Below are 19,295 nucleotides of genomic sequence, written 5' to 3' on the forward strand. Positions count from 1 at the left end.
TCTTGCCTCTCCTATGTGCACCCTCTCACCTTGTGCCTCTCAGTCAGTGACTACATCCAAGGGCTCTTGGCCCTCAGGGGTAGAGTGTGTGACTGTTAGGCTTTGAGAGCTCCTGTCTTGCTGATCACCAGATTCTGCGAGGATGACCAGCCTCGCTTGTCATCCACTGTACTGTTTCTCTGTGGTCATCTAGCATTGCTTTCCCTGTCATTTCTTTCTAAGAGATAGCTCTTTGTTTTCCCTTTTTAAACATTGCCAGAAAAAGGAGGGGGTCAGAAAAGCAGGGATGGGGAGAGACATTGGTTTACCTCAGTGGCTGTCCCTTCTCAGAAATTTCACCCCAGACTCTGGGTCGCTCGCTCCTTCACTCTCCATGCTGGTTACTTCTACGTGGTGGCACATCGACCATGTCTTCAGAACCACAGTTGTGCAAAAGCAGAATTTTAGATTCCAGATTACATTCCCAAACTTGAATCGCACCTACTCTTGGAAGAAGTGATCTTTATAAGTGATATAATTTTATTTTTAAGCACAAGGAACCATGTTAAAAATACAGTATATTTCAAGATGAAGGCGTAGGATAATGTGGCTAGATCTGTTCTAACCTGCTGGTTCTGTACCAGTTTGTCGCACCCTGTCTTTTCTGACAAGGCCATCATCCTCCTAGGCATGCAGCCATTTCTTTTTCGTTGGCTTCCATAGTTCCTTATGTATCTCGAGGCATCCACATGTGAGGTCTGTGGTTGCAGCCCTGACAACTCATGGTGACTATCAGAATCTAAGAAAGAGGTAGAAGGGGACAATGAGAAGACAAAGCATCTGCATAATTAATGACCACACGTTTGAACACCTTTGTTTTTACACTCCTACGTACATAAAATGTAGAATACTACATATGTCTGCATATTTTAAGAGCAAGTTTTAACTTTTGCCTTTGAACACTTTTCTTATATAGTATTAAAATGTCAAAGGTTACAGTTGTCAGTTGTTTTCTTTATTACCTCAAACTTAAATAAGTAAATGAAAAGATAATTAATTATCTTATTAGCTTTTGCAGGTTTAATTCAGTATAGAATTTTGAAATTGTTTCCTTTTATGTTTCCTTTCCAGAATGCAAGGAGTCCTCTTATTTCAACAGTCAGGCACAACTTTGGAGCTGTGAAAGGGTGATTTCAAGGTACTAATTTATCTGCGTTATTGTCTGAACTATTGATCATCCAAGTTGGCTTCTGGCTTAACTTGGTGTACAGGCAGCAGTTGTTCATTTGGGGACTGAGTTGTGTGTCTGCAGATATAGCTTCCAAGCTGAAAAACCTCAAGGCATGAGCTAGTCCATTTTGAGTTTAACACCACAAGTCTTCTGCCACAGAGACATCAACAGGTGAGATTCCTACAACGTGGTCTTTTTCTTGTGATCGGTGATAGGCACAACCCTGGCTCTACTTTGTAATGCTTCTGTGAAGGTGGACGAATGTGTACCCTCTCTCAGTCTCTTCCCTTATCTTTGAGATAGAATAATAATTGATAGCCTCATGGGTACAATGGGAAGGTTAGTAGAATACCCAGCACTTTTACCACCACCACCATCATCAAAAAAATATCACTCTGTGTTCATTGTTATCATTATTAGCATCAAAAATTCCTTAATGACCTTGGGGCCATCTTCTGTTAATAATAACCAACCCAGGGGAAAAAAAAATCATCCAACCCAAATGAGTGATGACACAAAGGAATTCTATCTTTAATTTTAGCAATTAGTTTACTATAGGGTCATCAATTTTTGTAATGAATTCTGGACTTTGAAGTGCCATGCCCACCCCATTTAAAAGATTTAGAAACCTCCAGTGCTGTGGCCCGATTGACCCATACCCATTATACATCATTATCCAATTGCTTTATGGCCTAGAGAGGAAGGGGTCCATATGGTCTGAATTTCCCCATCTCTTCACAGAAGGAACCTTGTAAAATAGGCCACTGTCTTCATTAAACCTTTCCTTTAACTTGGTGAGAAATTCTTTCTCATGCCAGAGTAACCCTTTCCCCTCAGGGGAGCAGGGAGCTAGTTTGGGGTCATTTTGGTCTCCCTCTGAGGCCTGGATCCTTCTAAATATAACTACAGATCCTGGAAGACAGCCTGCCTTTTGTTAGTTAACTTAGGCTAAAGAATCAGTGCATTAAGAGCTTTGATTATCCACACTCCACAAGGCCTTCCTCTGATCTTCAAACGTTTGACAAGAATCTCGATTGGGGGTTTAAACATTGTTTTTCTCTGTTGCACTTCTGTTTCTATGAGAGCTGCTCGCCTTGCACATTTTAGTGGTGGCCTGAAGTGCAGAGTGTTTTTCAGTTAGAAGGTAATTAAGACTTACCTTGAGAGTCTATATATTTTAGAATATATATCCCATGCCTCAGGACTGAGCTCACTGGCCTCCTGGGTTTCTGGTACATGCCTGACAGTTTCACTAGAAAGATATTCTTCTACCTTTTTTTTCCCCCTTTATTTAAACTGTCTTTCCAGTTTGCTCTCTGCTATGTCATATTATTGTCCCCAACATTCTGGCTAGCTTTATTTGTGTGTACCAAGTAGCTCTCAAAACTAATAAGCTAGAAAGAACAAATAAAATTAAAAAAAAAAACAAACTAATAGGTCTACAATGAAAGCGTCTTCCCCTGCCTCCCTCACTCATCCTGTGCTTGCAACTGATTGCCTTTCCTGGAATCAATACTTCAATTAATGGCATCCCTGTTGACCCAGTAACTCAAGCCAGAAATCTCAGTCCTGTCATTGCCTCATCCCCCTCATTCAGTCCACACCAGAGTCTTGATCTAAGATAATATATGAAAGTTTTGAGACCAAGGACTGGCGCTTGGTGAGGTCAGATTCTCACTGCCAGCTCTTACAAATGTTCATTGTAAGTATCTTTCTGACCTTCCCCTTCTCTGCCTCCCACTGGCCAGGGCTTTCGTTCTGGTCCTCATTACCTCTTCACAGATCCATGCCTGGAGCTAACTATTGTAGCTCTCTTCCAACAGACAGTCCCATTCTGTGGACCCTGCTCCCAAATTTATAACACAGTTTCCCTCTCAATGACTTCTGTAGGCCTTTATAACCTCGGCCCCAGCCTCCCTGATATGGATCTCTGCCCACCCTCCAGCACTGTGCCTGCCTTCCCCTGCTTTCTGACCTCTGCTTCGTTAATACTGAATTTCTTGGGGTATTCCAACATATCATGCCCCATCAGGCACACGTGACTTTTTTCTCTCCAGACCTACCTGATTCCATCTTGTCCAAGAGGCCCTCCCTGATTCCTCCAGGTATAGCTGGACTCCCACAATCCCTCAGTTCTATCTCTAATCATACTCCATTATGGTCATCTACTTATGTATCTGACCCTCCTATTGATGCAAAACTTAAAGGCAAAGTTCAGACCTTATTTATGCACTACAACTTCTAATAAATGCCTGGCACATAGTCACAAGCAGAGAATGCTCTAATTTCTTTAAATGAATGTATCTGTAACACTGTAATAAGAAAAAAGAAGGTATTCATGCTAAGTAATTGATCTCAAGCTGTGCTTTTTTTCTGACTACATATAAGCACTTTTTCTCAACAATCAGACTCTCCTTTTTTTTTTTTTTCCTTTTAATATCCATGTGTTAAAGAAGAGCCCCCAACACCAAGTCAGGGTCCCTTTCCCTCTTCTGCTGGTATCAATACCAATGTGGTGGAGACATCTTTTTGGTACTTGAAACTCTTTATCATATCCATCTTGGAAGTTGATTCAGGCAGTAGCTTCTCCAGCTACTTTTGTGATATTTTAATATGGAATTCAAAATTTAAAGTGTCTCAAACCATTTTTTGGCTTCTAACCTGCCTATGCATTGGATGTGCAATTCAGATTTCCAGTGTTGTCCTTCCTAGTTATTAGAAAGACAAGCAATGAAAACACAGAATTACTCACTGTCCAGTGAGACTGAAGTTCCTAATCCAAATCAACAAATAAGTGTGTTTCTCTAGAGGCCACAGTTAGCACAATTAGCCATGAACCGCATCTTTGAGAAGCTAAGGGAAAAGAATGGGATTCATTTTTAATTCAAACTGATTCTGAACAAGAGCCGGGCTTTCTAGAGTGGCTTTGTAATCAAAGGTTACCACAGGACATGTCAGAACTTTTAACAACTGTCTCCACTGTAAAAATTGGCTTAGATTGTGAGGTGATTGTCTCACGTTTGATCTTCGGCTCACAAAGATGAAGTTAATTTCAGCATAAGCTGTTGGCTTTATTTTTTAAATCAGTCTATTTTAATGGCAACTTGCTTGTGCCCTGTGGAACCCACAAGAACAGGAAGAAGAGTTGGTCTGTAATACACGTGTTCTGATGTACATCATAGCCATCTCCAGGGTGATAGTCAACAAGATACCTGTGATGAGTCTTGTTCATCTTTTTGTTGTTTTTTTGCTATCCTCTCCTACATTCATTGTATTCTAAATGATAGGAACCACTTACCTATGTATTCACTTCAGATAGTTGAAAAATACAAAACTTAACCAGAGAAAAGAAATCTCTTCCTGAATCCATCACCCAAAGAGAACCATGGTCAGCAGCTTGGTTGACACTAGCCTTCTAAAATTTCTACCAAACATACATGTGCACATTTTAAAATTCCTGTAATGAACAATTTCACAGGGAGGATTGTATTGTGACTCCTCATGTACTCATGAGCTAGGTTCACAGATGGTCAAGATTTGCCACCATAGTTTCATTCATTTAGCCTTTTTTTTCTCTTTTTCTTTCCTTTTTTGAAATAGCAACTATCTACTTTTAAAAAGAAAAGAAGGATCCTGACAATTATGAGGACTGTGGAAAAATTATTTGCCTACTTCACATACTGTCACTTTTGTGTGTGTGTGTGTGAAAGAGAGAGAGAGAGAGTGAGAGAGAGAGAGAGAGAGAGAGAGAGAGAGATTGAGATTGAGATTGAGATTCTGGGGATCTAACACACAGAGCATGGCACATGCCAGGCAAGTGCACTACCACTGAGCCACTTCCCTGGTCCTCCTCCCTCACCTTTTATAAGGAAACAAAAAATGAGGTCTTACACTTAGTATTGCCTTGTACTTTGGGGATAAGCAGCCTTAAAGCTCAGGTCTGTCACATGCTAGATGGGTATTGATTTTTCTTCTTAAATCAATGTTTCCCTAGAGCATAGTTTTATTTATTCATAAAGCTAAGATGATGTCTGACAGGAGTTACAGCAGTGTAAATCTGTGGTGCAGGCACAATAAGAAGAGCTTTTGTAAGACTCAGAAATCAATGAGCTGATGCCAGAGGGTAACCTCATAAGCCTGGAGAAGTGCAGTTTCCAGGCCTCCATGAGTAAAAGGAAAACTTCAGCATAGGATGAACCTCCTGCTTCTCTTTTCTGTGCTTCTTTGCAAATGAACCTAATTGCACTGTGACTAAAACCAGGCCTTGACTGGATCAGATGCATGACTGGTTGTTGGAATCTCAGGCTGATAGAACCCAGGCATCAGCTCTGATCCCTTGATGACACTAAATCTGTCTGCTCACTTGCAAAGGATTGCCAGCCCTGTTATCGTCCCCTCTAAGTCTGCCTCTTGGTGCAGGGAGCTCCAGAGGTGGGCTTTTCTGCACAGAATGCAGTCAATATGAGCATATATTCACTTTAGAATATTTCGTGTCCTTGTTGGTTTATTAAAATATATGCAACAACTCTCACTGTAGCTGGGCCTTGTGAAATCATGTATAATCCTAACAGTTGATAAATATGTATTACGAATAGTCTATTTTCTTTTAAAAGTGTTCATAGCATATAAAAATTACTATGAGGCCTTTTAAATTTGCTTGAGAAAATATGCTCTATATTCGCGTAGAACCTTAACTGATTTTTTTCTAGTGGTTGGAAAGTGCATCTGATGGCTAGAGTGTCACCATCTGGAAGCTCAAATGTCCCATTTTCTATTAGGAATCTGATCTTAGCACAGTAGAACTGGTTGGGGAATCAGATGACCTAGACACTGGTTTGTTTTGTTGTTCACTCATGGCTGCTGTGTGACCTCAGGTGGGTTCCTGAACTTCTCTGGAACTGAGGCTTTATTTATATTGTTGTTTTGTTTGCTCCTTTAAAGAACAGCAAGTGGGGGTGTGTGAAATTGACAGGCGTTCATTTCTTATTTTCTATAGTCTTCCGTGTCTTTTTCATTTAAAAGTAACTAGTAGAATTTTTTTCAAAGGAGGAAATGGAAAAAGAAAAATAGGATAGAGACGTGAGGATTATTTCTTCATAAACAAAATATTTTCTTCCAGTTTTAAAAACACATGATTTTCTGTTAAGTAAGTAAGTAAGGAAGGAAGGAAGGAAGGAAGGAAGGAAAATCTCACATGATTTGCTCTGCTACCATTGGCCACGATTCCCCCTAGAAACTTCTTAGCCCAAGGTGCACAACTTGAATTCAGAGGCTGGGAACTGAGATCTACAGTGCAGATGGTGAGTGGGGTTGGGGGGTCCTTCCAGGCCTGTGGCTCCCAGGAGTCCAGGTCCCTCCTCAAAGGTTGGGAGAAGTGTTTAAGATGCTGTCTCTTTGGACTCAGCCCTTTCCTCTCTTCTGGTAGCAACTGAAGTGAGCTCTTCAGAGGAAGGTTCTGGGAATGGGAAGGGAAAAGGACATGAACTCTGGTCTCAGTGGCAGTTACTATGAGTCACACCTGTTAGCTTTGCCTCATCAGCTTTGGACTCTTGAGATGGTGAGTTGATGTTGGAGAGTTGTTCCCGTTCAGCTCAAAGCATTGCTGCTCATCTCATGAAGGAGAGGATTCTCAGCACTTCCTTTTGGAGGCCTGAGCTGGGGTCTCTCTCTTAGTAGATGTGAGCTACCTAACCTGGACCTTCTCCAGGGACCCCTTTGAAGAAAAGCGAGGTTGCTGTTTGGAATCCAACCATGAAGGGATGCTTGTTACATTTCCTAACCAGCTTTGGCTAAGTCCTCCAAAATCATTTTAACATTCCTTAATTCAATCCCCTTTACGTTATTTGACACTGACCACCTGCTCCCTTTTTAAATTAATGAATGCTGCACTCCTCAAGGGAATGGATCAGGAAGTCATTCTCCTTGGCCCTGTGTTTGATTCCATCTTTACTCCTCAGCTCAACCCTGGTCATCAGCAGAGTGATAAGTGACATAGCCAGACAGCTACCACATCCAGATTACTAATACAGGATGATGTCGATCTCTGGACTTCGAGGATCACCCACAGTTTCTAGCATTTTGATAACGTCACTTTGTTGTAAGGGGACCCTTCCTTCTCTGTGCACCCTCACTCATCTCTTCGGGACAATAGGGAAGTCATTTTGATCGCTTCTCATCATTCTGATGGCTTCTCATCATTCTGATGGCTTCTCATCATTCTGATGCCTGGGGCTGCCTCGGGAGCTGATGCAGGGGAATTGACCAAGGCCCATTCAACTCACATGCACTGGAGTCTCATGCTGGGTTGGGAGATGTAAGGCCCTCCCTCCCTTCTCTCAGCCTTCTCAGCCTCCCTCAGACCCAGCTTAGAAAAATCTTTATCCTCTAAAGATTCCTCTAAGCATCTTTATCCTGTTAGATCTCAGGATGATGGCATGGCATTTTAACAATAGTGATTATAGCTCTAGCTCATGGACTATCCAGATCTCACCTGTCTTCATGAAGGTGTCATCCCTTCTCGCTCCTCCTGCATTCCCTTCCGAGTCCCATCCCCTTCTTATGACAGGGAAGTCCCTTTTTTATGTTCTTCAGATGGATGCTCCCACTCCATCTTTTGGAAAACTTCCCCCATCGCCACCACAGTGGAGAAGGCACTTCCCCCCTGGTTCTCAGTGTCTTGAACTTGACTAGGGATGCACATGGAGGACTCTCTTGTGAGCCACAGAACTGTAGGCCACTCTGGTGAGCAAGGGGGATAGAGTTGCTCTACTTCCAGCCTCTTCTCGAACCTGAGACAGCTGCAGACGCTCCCATATTCCTTTCCCATGACATTGGCATTCTCTGATAAGTCTGCCACTCTGGGAATGAAGACCCTCCTGGAGCCCCTCACCAATACCATACTAAGATGGAGGCCCTTGGCTCTTATGCCTTACCTGAGGCAGCCTGAGTAGAGGACATCACGTAGGCTGCAGTGGCTCTCCCTAGGCACCCCAGGACAGATGGCCCAGCTCTAGATGGTGGTTTTGTTCTAGACTTTGAAATTCCAAGTCTCCCATGGTTATTAATGACCTGGAAGGGAGGCAGTTCTGGATTATTCTTCTATGTATGATTTTCTTCCTTTATCTTCACCATCTTCCCCTTCTCCCTTGGTAGATTTTAAAATTGGTACCTAAAATGCTACATAGCATATCACTTTGCCAAATAGGAAACTCTCATGCTTTCTTAATATTTTCTAAAATAGGTTTTCATTATAGCCATGAGATCAGCAATGATGGAATTTGACCACGGTGTTAATGTGCTTCTAAAGGTACTTCATAAAAAGACAAAGTTAAGTCAGGTGCAGTGGCACATACATATAATCCCAGCTGCTCAGGAGTCTGAAGCAGGACGATCATGAGTATGAAGTCAGCCTCAGCAACTTAGCAAGGCTATAAGCAACTTAGCAAGACCCTTTCTCTAAATAAAATATTTTAAAAGGCTGGGGATGTGACTCAGAGGTTAAGCACTCCTGGGTTCGATCCCTGGTACCCCCCCCCCCACCAAAAAAAAGTTAGGTCTATCTATGGTGGCTTGATGAAGAATCAGCCAACAAGGAAGAAAGCAAAAGAAATAAGATCTCCTATTTCATACAGGGGGGTGGGGGGGGAGGTTGATAATCCTGTCAAGAATGAAAAATATCTCCTCATGCTACAGCAAGGAAACTAAAACCTTAGAATGGGTTCAACATTCCATTACTGAGTTCCTTGCCTGTTGCTCACCTGTTGTTTAAAATGTACTTTACCACAGTGAAATATATAAGTACAAGGTGTATACGTACAGTTAAAAGTGTTGTTAATAATTATTAAAGCCAAACAGGTTATGTTTGCAAAGGACACACAAATGCAAGGAGTTTAATGTCTGAGCCTCTGCTCATAAAAGATCTGCTTACCTGGAGACGCGTTTGTCCTTGACTACCGGAGAGGGTGGAGTAGGCTATAAATAGCAACCCAAAAGTACAACACACCCAGGACTGCTGGCGTGAGTGTGGGCGCTTTTGTGATAACTAAGGCGTTGTTGTGTTGTGATTGACAGGACTGTATATATTATTGAGTGATTTTGAATTACTCTGTTTTATAATCCCTTTGTATAATCTGATAAATATTCTGATATTTGAAAGTGTCCCTCAAACACACACAGTCTGGTGAAAACCATCAAATGATAACACTACAGCATGCTATCCATACTCTTGTTCCATCAGAGATGGTTTTTATAGGTTAAAGTATAGAAGATGGTTTCTGTCTGTCACTGAAACTTCCTCAGAAAGGTTTGCCCAAGACCTTCTCAGGAACCCCCCCAAAGTGCTCCATGACTGTTTTCTCCTCTTCCTTTTTTTCTGTTTATAAAGAGGAAATATTTCCTTTTTTAAAAAAAAAATTCTTTAGTTGTTGATGGACCTTTATTTTATTCATTTATTTATATACAGCATTGAGAATCAAACCCAGTGTTTCACCTCAGTGGTAGGCAAGTGGTCTACCACTGAGCCACAACCCCTTTGAATTTATTTTATCTATTACTTCATTGTCAGTCTTCTCTGTTCTAGAGGGAAGACAGCTGAGACCTACCTCTTTTGTTCACCCCATGTCCTCAATTGTGACCCCATGTGGTGCCTGGCATTTGCACACGTTGGTGGATGCCCCTTCCATCCACGTGCTGCTTCTCTGGGTTTTTCCCTGTGCCTCTTCTCCCGGCCACTGCATCATTACTGAGGAATTAGGCTTTGCTTTGGTCTCCCCATCTTCTTGAATCTGGTGCTTTATGCTTTGCCTTTTTGTCATTAATTAGCACCTTCTTCCTAGTTTTGGCATCTGATGGGTAGAATGAATATTTTTGGTCATTTTTTGTAGCTCTGACCAAAAGGCCTGATATTATGGTTTAGATGAGGTGTCCTCCAAATCTTGTGTGTGAGACAATACAAGAAAGTTTATAGATAAAATGATGGGATTATGAGAACCTTAACCTAATGTGTTGATCTTCTGATAGGGATTAACTAGGTAGTGACTATAGGCAGGTAGAGTGTGGCTGGAGAGGTGAGTCACAGGGCTGTGCCTTTGGGTTATATATTTTGTCCATGGTGAGTGGAGTCTCTGTCTCTGTCTCTCTCTCTCTCTGTTTTCTGGTTCTCTATCCTAGACTACTTTCATCCTCCACTCCTTTCTGCCATGATGTTCTGCCTCACCTGGGACCCAGAGCAATGGAATCAGCCATCTATGGACTAAGACCTCTGAAACCATAATCCCCACATAAACTTTTCTTCCTCTATAATTGTTCTTGTAGAGGAAGGACACAGCAGCAAAGAAGGTGACAAAAACACATGAAAAGAACAATTTAAAGGAGAAAAAGTTTCTTTGGACTCATGGTTCAGAGGTTCAGTACATGGTTGACCAACTCAAAGCAGCTCAGGACATGCACTAGAGAGAGATCAGCTCACCAGGGACAAAATATATACCCCAAAGACACACCCCCAGTGAACTACCTCCTCCAGCCACATCCTACCTGCCTATAGTCACCCCCCAGTTAATCCACATCAATGAATTAAGCCACTGATTAAGCCACATCTCCTAATCTAATCATTTCGCCTGGGAAGGTTCTTGCATTGTCTCACGTATGACATCTAGTGGGAACACCTCATTTCCATACCATAACAACAAGAACAGAGATACAGTGTGTCAACATGCTAGGCATTTGGGATGAGTCCTAAATATTTCAGCCACAAAATAGCTTAAGAAAGGTTTTGAACTAGAAACACACACATTTAATAATCACCTACACTGATGTTAACACAAACAAGTGGTTGGACAGTGTGCTCTGTTCTGATGGTAGACTTGGGGCTTGGCCTGCTGTGGCTTCCTTTTCTGATCCTATTATTTCATTTACCCCTGTGAACAACTGAGAAGAAAGGCTTTCTTCTTTTAGGAACACTTCACTTCTCATCCCCCAACTCCAGCCCAATAACCTAAGAGTCTGATCTTGTTATGTCTGGGAATATAATTACTAGATTTTCTGCTAATGGCTGTATTTTACATGATAATGAATCCAGTCTTTTCTACAAGATCTACTTCATTTATGCAAAACAGACATAATTTGGAGTGTTATGAATCATACTATTGTTTCAGGGAGTGGAGAAGCCGTTGTGGAGCCTGTGGAATACAATTTTTGGGGCTCATGTCAGACTAACACAAGGAAATGTTGGTTCTGTGTTCACCGAAGATGTTTATTTAATGATTTCAGGTAAAACAGAAAGAGCTTTGAATCTCAAGGCTTTTGTTACTTATGAATTTAGGAAGGTCGACTCATTTCTGACCATCTTTTACACTTTGAAGTGGTGACCTTTGTACATTAGTGACCTGTAATCATTAATGAGATTCTTGCTCACCGATTTTCAATAATATAAAAAAGGTATTCCAAATTGATCCTGGCTACTAACAGAGAAAAGGCAGAAAATTAAATTTGCAGGGAGATACAGAAAAAAAACCTTCTGTTAATGTCGTGAAGTCTCTAAAAATCTTAATCCCCAAGAGAAATTTACTTTGTTCTAGAAAGGTCAGTTTGTCTCCCAAGAGATGCTAAAATGCCTTTTATTTATAAGGAGAATGTATTATTGTTTGTGAATGGAATACTGGGAGTTCTCAATTCTTACTTTTATTTTTCCATAACTTGCTGTGGTTAATTAACCTCAGAAAAATAGCGTGCAAGGATAACATTCTCATACTGCATGCTTTTTCACTTTTAAGTAGAGTTAATTCTAAAGATTAACTTAAAGGTACAGTGTGCTGATTACTAACATTTCAGACGTACTTAGCTCTTGGGGTGTTAACTGATTTTTGTCTTTCATTTTTGCATTCCTAAATCCTTGATAATATTGAAAAGACTAAAAATTCTAAGTTAAGGCTAAGTTACCCTGAGTAAACAGTGGGAGGAGAACTGACTTTTGCACTAAGGACAAAATCTTGAGTTTGGTTCTAATGCCCATGATTTAGTGCAGAAATACAAATATGTACTTACTTAATTTGGACTGGTAATCTAATTCTCTTTTCTTTCAAAAGTGGAAGAGTTAAGAGAAATATTTCAACTTTTTAAATAGCATAAATGTATTTAAAGAAAGCCAGTTTTGCAGAACCTAATTTGGCTTTGGGGAGGCAATAGACTCCTTAGAAGTCTAATGACAATTCTAGACCATGTGTAAAGAAAGACAGAGTCAATGAAAGTATTACCTGTAATTACAGGTAATTCATAGAAACTCCAAAGCTGACTGGGGACCCAATGATATCTATCCTATCTATAGCCCCTTGACTTACATCTTCCAACCAGGGTCTGTGCTTCATTTTTTTTTTTAAAGTTGTAGTTGGACACAATACCTTTATTTTATTTATTTATTTATTTTTATGTGGTGCTGGGGGTCAAACCCAGGGCTTTGCATGTGCTAGTTGAGCACTCTACCCCTGAGCCACAACCTCAACCTGTGCTTCATTTTTTCAAGCTGTAAACCCTGGTGTTTTAATCTGACATTGACATAGCACCCAAGGCATTTTTTAATTTTGTGAAGTGTTGTAGTATTTCTAACTAGTTAAACAGAAACATTTATTGAGTCTTTTTGTCAAGAAGTACATATTAAAGATACTGACAATTATTTCAAGAAATAGCTGTATAGTTACATGGAATACTTATAGAAATAAGCCGATTTTTAAATGTCATGAATGCTGTCTGCCCTTATAAATCCTAATTTTTATATTTTCTCTTGCTGTGACATCTTTGGCTTCTTAAGATTCAAATACTTAATCCATTTCCTGAGCTGGGATCATTCATCCTAGGGTTCATATTCTTTGGGAAAATTAAGAGCTGATTTTAACTTCAGCTTAGTAACAGTTGATAAATTTAAATGATAATTGGGTATGTTTCATGTGATTATTAAACTTTCCAAAACTGCCTAGAAAAATAGTATCACTGACAAAATAGAATCTGAAAACTGGCTGTTTTTACTTATAACTTAAATCCCATTTTCTTTTTTGGTTTGGTTCTTTTCTTTTACTTCTTGCTACCATATATGTAAATCCTTTTGCTGGGCATTATTCTACATGTCAGGAAAATAACTCCTTCTCCAGAGGAAGTGACAGAATGAACTGTTGATGATAGTTACTGATTTAAGTAAGTATCAAACATGTGCCAAGAGTAGTGGAGCTATGGGGGCCCAGGGAATTAGGGAGCTCTGAAGAAGAGGGGAGACTTGTTTGGCCAAAGATTTCTTTGTAGAAGCTCTGCCACCCCCACCTCCCAAGCCCTAATCTTAATTACTACCAAGATTAAATGCTTATTAAAACTTAATCTATCAAGGATTCCAGAAAGGACCGGTAGATTCTTACACCGGTTTAATCACCGACGGTGCAAAGAAAAGAACCCATCCTTTTGGAAGCTTCATTGGGTCTATACTAAGAAGCACCAGCCCAACTTTATTAGGTACATTGGTGAAAATGAGCACCTGCCATGCAGGTAGTATCGAAAGCTGCTACTATTTCCCACCCTCAGCACCCCCTCTTCAGAGGAAAGACAGACCAAAAAATAACAACGAACTTGACTTGAGCTAATGTTAGAGATTCAGTGATGGGGAGTGTCTTGGACAAGACTGACCTGTCTTAGTCCTCGTCATATCCTTAGGCTATTAACATCACTCAAGGTTATAATAATAGTGGCTGTGCTGGGTGCTTTCTGCACACTCCTGCAATTATAAAAGGCTCCTCCCTCTCATCTAACCCTCATCATGACTTTTTGAGGTATGGGGATGATGAAGAGCAAAGGGGTTCAGGGCCAACTTGCTGGGCTAGAATCCTACCGTTCCTACCACTTACTAACCTGGTCATTTAGGTTTCTTAAGCACCCTTTGTGCCTCCATATCTGCAAATTATAGCAGAAAATACCTAATTCTGAGCATTGGTATTAATTCATTCTTCAGCACTGTGCTCAGAGTTATCTATAATCATCATATTCTCATTTTGCAGTCCAAGCAACTGAGCTTCAGAGATTAAATAACTTGCCCCATTTCACATACAGTTGGTATAACCCAGAGCCAGGGATTTTCCATCTGTCCAACTGCAAACCTCGTATATAGTATACATCCTTACTGAATTTGATCAGATTTCCGAATTATGTGTTTTCAAGTTTCATAGCATAGCAAATTTGTCTTCTGAATGTTCTTTTTGGGTTATCTCATCCATTCCCAGGGCTTCATTTGTCATCTGTTTCAGGAGTGGGCAGACTTTGATTTGCAGGCCAAATACATTCCAGCACTGGATTTTGCAAATAAAGTTTTATTGGAACACTGTGACACTCACTCTTTGCTCTTGTTTGTGGCTGCTTTTATGTACAATGGCAGAGTCAAGTAGCTATGAGAGAACATGTGGTCAACAAAGCCTGAAATATTTACTCCTCAGCCTTTCACAAGAAAAGTTTTGCACTCCCTGATCTTGCTTAACTACTTTCAATCTTCTTCAATTGTAAATTTCAGCCACACTTCAAATTTCTCCTTCCATGCCCCACATCTACCTTAAAATAAACATTGACTACACTGAATTCTTTTTGTGCTTATTCCCTGCCCTGAAGTCAGTTCCTCTTCCTGAGTTTCCTGTCCCAGTTAATGGCACTACCATAATGCCAGGGTTCTTTTCTCCCTTTTATCGTCCATGCCTAATCTGTCATCAAAACCTGTTCATTGATTCTACATACATAAACTTCTTGAAGATGGTGACAGTCAGTGCTCCTAATTCTGGTATTCTCAGGAACCACCCTCAGTCAGGCCAGAAATTCCCTGTCCAGTCCCTGAGAAGTTGCCATATGGTATGCAAGATGAGAGTAACTATTGGTGTGTTACTCACAAGCAAGCCATGGAGAGATGGGTGCATTTCTTAACTTTAGAAACTGCTTCACAAGTAAGAACTTAGAAACAGTAGAAGGTCAGAATGTTGTAAAAAGTGTACTTTCTCTACTGAGATATACCAAAAAGTATGTGGCTATCTGATGTACTGAGTTGTCACTACTATTTTAAAACTAAATCTCTGTTCTTTATGCAGGACTCTTTGAGGGTAGGAAGTTAAAACTCTAACATCAGGTTATCATTTTTTTTCTTGTTCATCCAAAGAACATAGTCAGATAATAAATGCATTTTCACCCTCATCAGTATTACTTGAATATTACTGTAAAGCTCATGATAATATGAACTCTGCATTCTCTTTTCTGAATTTCAAATTCTGCTGTAATAACTGGTGAAGAGAACAGAAGAGCATAGTAAAAATAAATAAACTTTGAAATACAAAAGGATTAGTGGGGATAATAAATATCCACTCAGTGTCTTAGCATCTTTGATCTTGGCATTTGTTCTATCCAGCAAATGTTTTCATAGTACTTTAATTTCAGTTTCTCTATTGGAAAACTTACGCAGGAGCAGCCTTTGTTTTCCAAGAACAACAGAGCTGTTTGCAGCACTTAAGTCAAAAGCAGAAGTCATAAATTAATTTTAATCCTCTGAGCAAAGACATTAGTCTTTGTGTAACGTAAGGATTTGAGTTTGTTCACACAAAATAAGCCCAAGAATAATAGTTCCCTGGGCTGAACAATGATCTTCGTGATTAATATTTTTCTTTGGTTAATGATTATATAACACATTAGTATGTTTCTCCAAACACTTCCTGCAATTATAAGTATCTGTAGACTTTCAAAGCTATATTTTGATCAGACATGTAAAGAATGCTATAGCTCAATTACTGTCAAATTAAGGATGATTTTACTTTCCGATTTAAAGAAGAAATGCCACCTACCATCAGACTTCAGAATAACTGAAAAAATTAGAAGAAAAAAAGTAAGTGGTGAAGGATATGAAGGTAAAATTCCACCACAATGTCCCTTTGTCCATCTCCTCTTACAGATGTAGTGGCCTCTGCTTTTACTCTGTCACTATTCCATCAGCTTGTGGTACTGAGGGCTCTTGCCCCTGAAGATCCTCTGACCTAAGCTAAAGGGTGGCACATAAAGTGTCTCCACCAGGTCCCATGTAGAAATCTCTTTCAGGTCTTCAGTGAAGAGATCCTAGCAGGTCAGTAGCCCCATCCAGGGATCCTTTCCTAAGAGCAGGCAATCTGAGACCAGGGAAACTGAGTGGCCTTAGAATCGTGTCTTAGCCTTCTCACTACTGTGACTCAAAGACCCAACCAGCACAATTGTAGAGGAGGAAAGGTTTATTTAAGGGCTCACAGTTTCAGAGATCTTAGTCCATAGAAGGCAGGCTCCATTTCTTGGTGCTGGAGATGAGGCTGAATATCATGGTGAAGAGTGTGGCAGAGGGAAGCAGCACACATCATAGTGATCAAGAAGCAGAAAGAGAGACTCCACTCTCCAGATACAAAGATATATCCAAAGCTATGCCCCAATTTCCATCCCTTCCAGCCACACCCTACCACTTTAGTTAATCCCATGAGGGATTAATTCACTGATTAGGCTAAGGCTATAACCCAATCATTTCTCCTCGAAACCTTCTTGCATTGTCTCACACATGAGCTTCCACATATAAATCATAACAAGTCACTTAACCCCTCTTCATGCTTACAATGGGGAATAATGATGCCTACTTTATAAAAATTGTTTAGAAATGATGTTTGGAGAAAACACAGCAGGTGGTGAGTGCTTAGGAAGTTGTAGTGGTCATATTTGATGCTATAGTTATCATTACTACCACCACCACTACCACCTTTGAAGATTCATGCTAATTAATTCTGCATCTCTGTTTAGTTTTTCTGGTCCTGTCCTTGTCATTCACAGGTGCTATCATTAGCTGAGTGGATGAAAAGTAATCTCAGTATTGATAAATAAAGGGCTTTTCTCCAGGATGCTAAATTTTCTGTCATAGGAGATCATAACTTGGTGTCATGGAGACAAATCTGAAATCATTCATAGTAGTTCACTTTTTTTTTTTTTTTTTTAATTTTTTATTGTGGGTTGTTCAAAACATTACAAATTTCTTGACATATCATATTCCACACTTTGATTCTAGCGGGTTATGAACTCCCACCTTCACCCCATACACAGATTGCAGATTCACATCAGTTACACATCCATTGATTTACAAATTGCCATACTAGTGTCTGTTGTGCTCCGCTGCCTTTCCCATCATCCACCCTCCCCCCTCCCCACCTCTCCCCTCCCCTCCCCTCCTCTCTCTCTACCCCCTCCACTGTATAACCCTGAGGGTCTCCTTCCATTACCGTGCAATTTACCTTCTCTCTCCCTTTCCCTCCCACCTCTCATCCCTGTTAAATGTTAATCTTCTTCTCCTGTTCTTCGTCCCTACTCTGTTCTTAGTTACTTTCCTTATATCAAAGAAGACATTTGGCATTTGTTTTTTAGGGATTGGCTAGCTTCACTTAGCATAATCTGCTCTAATGCCATCCATTTCCCTGTAAATTCTATGATTTTGTCATTTTTTAATGCAGAGTAATACTCCATTGTGTATAAATGCCACATTTTTTTTATCCATTCGTTTATTGAAGGGCATCTAGGTTGGTTCCACAGTCTTGCTATTGTGAACTGTGCTGCTATGAACATCAATGTAGCAGTGTCCCTGTAGCATGCTCTTTTTAGGTCTTTAGGGAATAGACCAAGAAGGGGAATAGCTGGGTCAAATGGTGGCTCCATTCCCAGCTTTCCAAGAAATCTCCATACTGCTTTCCAAATTGGCTGCACCAATCTGCAGTCCCACCAGCAATGTACAAGTGTACCCTTTTCCCCACATCCTCGCCAGCACTTGTTGTTGTTTGACTTCCTAATGGCTGCCAATCTTACTGGAGTGAGATGGTATCTTAGGGTGGTTTTGATTTGCATTTCTCTGACTGCTAGAGATGGTGAGCATTTTTTCATGTACTTGTTGATTGACTGTATGTCCTCCTCTGTGAAGTGTCTGTTCAGGTCCTTGGCCCATTTGTTGATTGGGTTGTTTGTTCTCTTATTGTCTAATTTTTTGAGTTCTTTATATACTCTGGATATTAGGGCTCTATCTGAAGTGTGAGGAGTAAAGATTTTTTCCCAGGATGTAGGCTCCCTATTTACCTCTCTTATTGTTTCTTTTGCTGAGAAAAAACTTCTTAGTTTGAGTAAGTCCCATTTGTTGATTCTAGTTATTAACTTTTGTGCTATGGGTGTCCTATTGAGGAATTTGGAGCCCGACCCCACCGACTGTAGATCGTAGCCAACTTTTTCTTCTATCAGACGGCGTGTCTCTGATTTGATATCAAGTTCCTTGATCCATTTTGAATTCACTTTTGTGCATGGCGAGAGAAAGGGATTCAGTTTCATTTTGTTGCATATGGATTTCCAGTTTTCCCAGCACCATTTGTTGAAGATGCTATCCTTCCTCCATTGCATGCTTTTAGCCCCTTTATCAAATATAAGATAGTTGTAGTTTTGTGGATTGGTTTCTGTGTCCTCTATTCTGTACCATTGGTCCACACGCCTGTTTTGGTACCAGTACCATGCTGTTTTTGTTACTATTGCTCTGTAGTATAGTTTGAAGTCTGGTATCGCTATACCGCCTGATTCACACTTCTTGCTTAGCATTGTTTTTGCTATTCTGGGTCTTTTATTTTTCCATATGAATTTCATGATTGCTTTCTCTATTTCTACAAGAAATGCCATTGGGATTTTGATTGGCATTGCATTAAACCTATAGAGAACTTTTGGTAATATCGCCATTTTGATGATGTTAGTTCTGCCTATCCATGAACAGGGTATATTTTTCCATCTTCTAAGATCTTCTTCTATTTCTCTCTTTAGGGTTCTGTAGTTTTCATTGTATAAGTCTTTCACCTCTTTTGTTAGGTTGATTCCCAAGTATTTTATTTTTTTTGAAGATATTGTGAATGGAGTGGTTGTCCTCATTTCCATTTCAGAGGATTTGTCGCTGATATACAGGAATGCCTTTCATTTATGCGTGTTGATTTTAAATCCTGCCACTTTGCTGAATTCATTTATTAGCTCTAATAGTTTCTTTGTAGAGCCTTTTGGGTCTGCTAGA

At 40.2% G+C, this 19,295-nt stretch overlaps 1 protein-coding gene across 6 annotated transcripts in view; it reads left to right on the plus strand.

Moving 5' to 3' along the window:
• Positions 1-19,295, plus strand: part of Pag1 (phosphoprotein membrane anchor with glycosphingolipid microdomains 1) — a 142,060-nt gene that overhangs the window by 42,994 nt on the left and 79,771 nt on the right. For 3 of the 6 annotated variants that reach the window (XR_006857013.2, XM_046468218.2, XM_046468222.2), the window contains exon 2: positions 1,111-1,381. The exons of 1 other annotated variant lie outside the window; for it this stretch is intronic. The gene's annotated coding sequence lies outside the window, so the exon portion shown is untranslated. The remainder of the gene's footprint in view (positions 1-1,110; positions 1,382-19,295) is intronic. 2 more of the 6 variants (XM_046468219.2, XM_058570707.1) reach the window with 1 other exon arrangement.

The sequence above is a fragment of the Marmota monax genome, unplaced genomic scaffold, assembly GCF_021218885.2.
Source record: "Marmota monax isolate L192 unplaced genomic scaffold, Marmota_monax_Labrador192_F-V1.1 WCK01_AAM20220418_F8-fsc00115, whole genome shotgun sequence".
NCBI classification, from domain to species: domain Eukaryota; kingdom Metazoa; phylum Chordata; class Mammalia; order Rodentia; family Sciuridae; genus Marmota; species Marmota monax.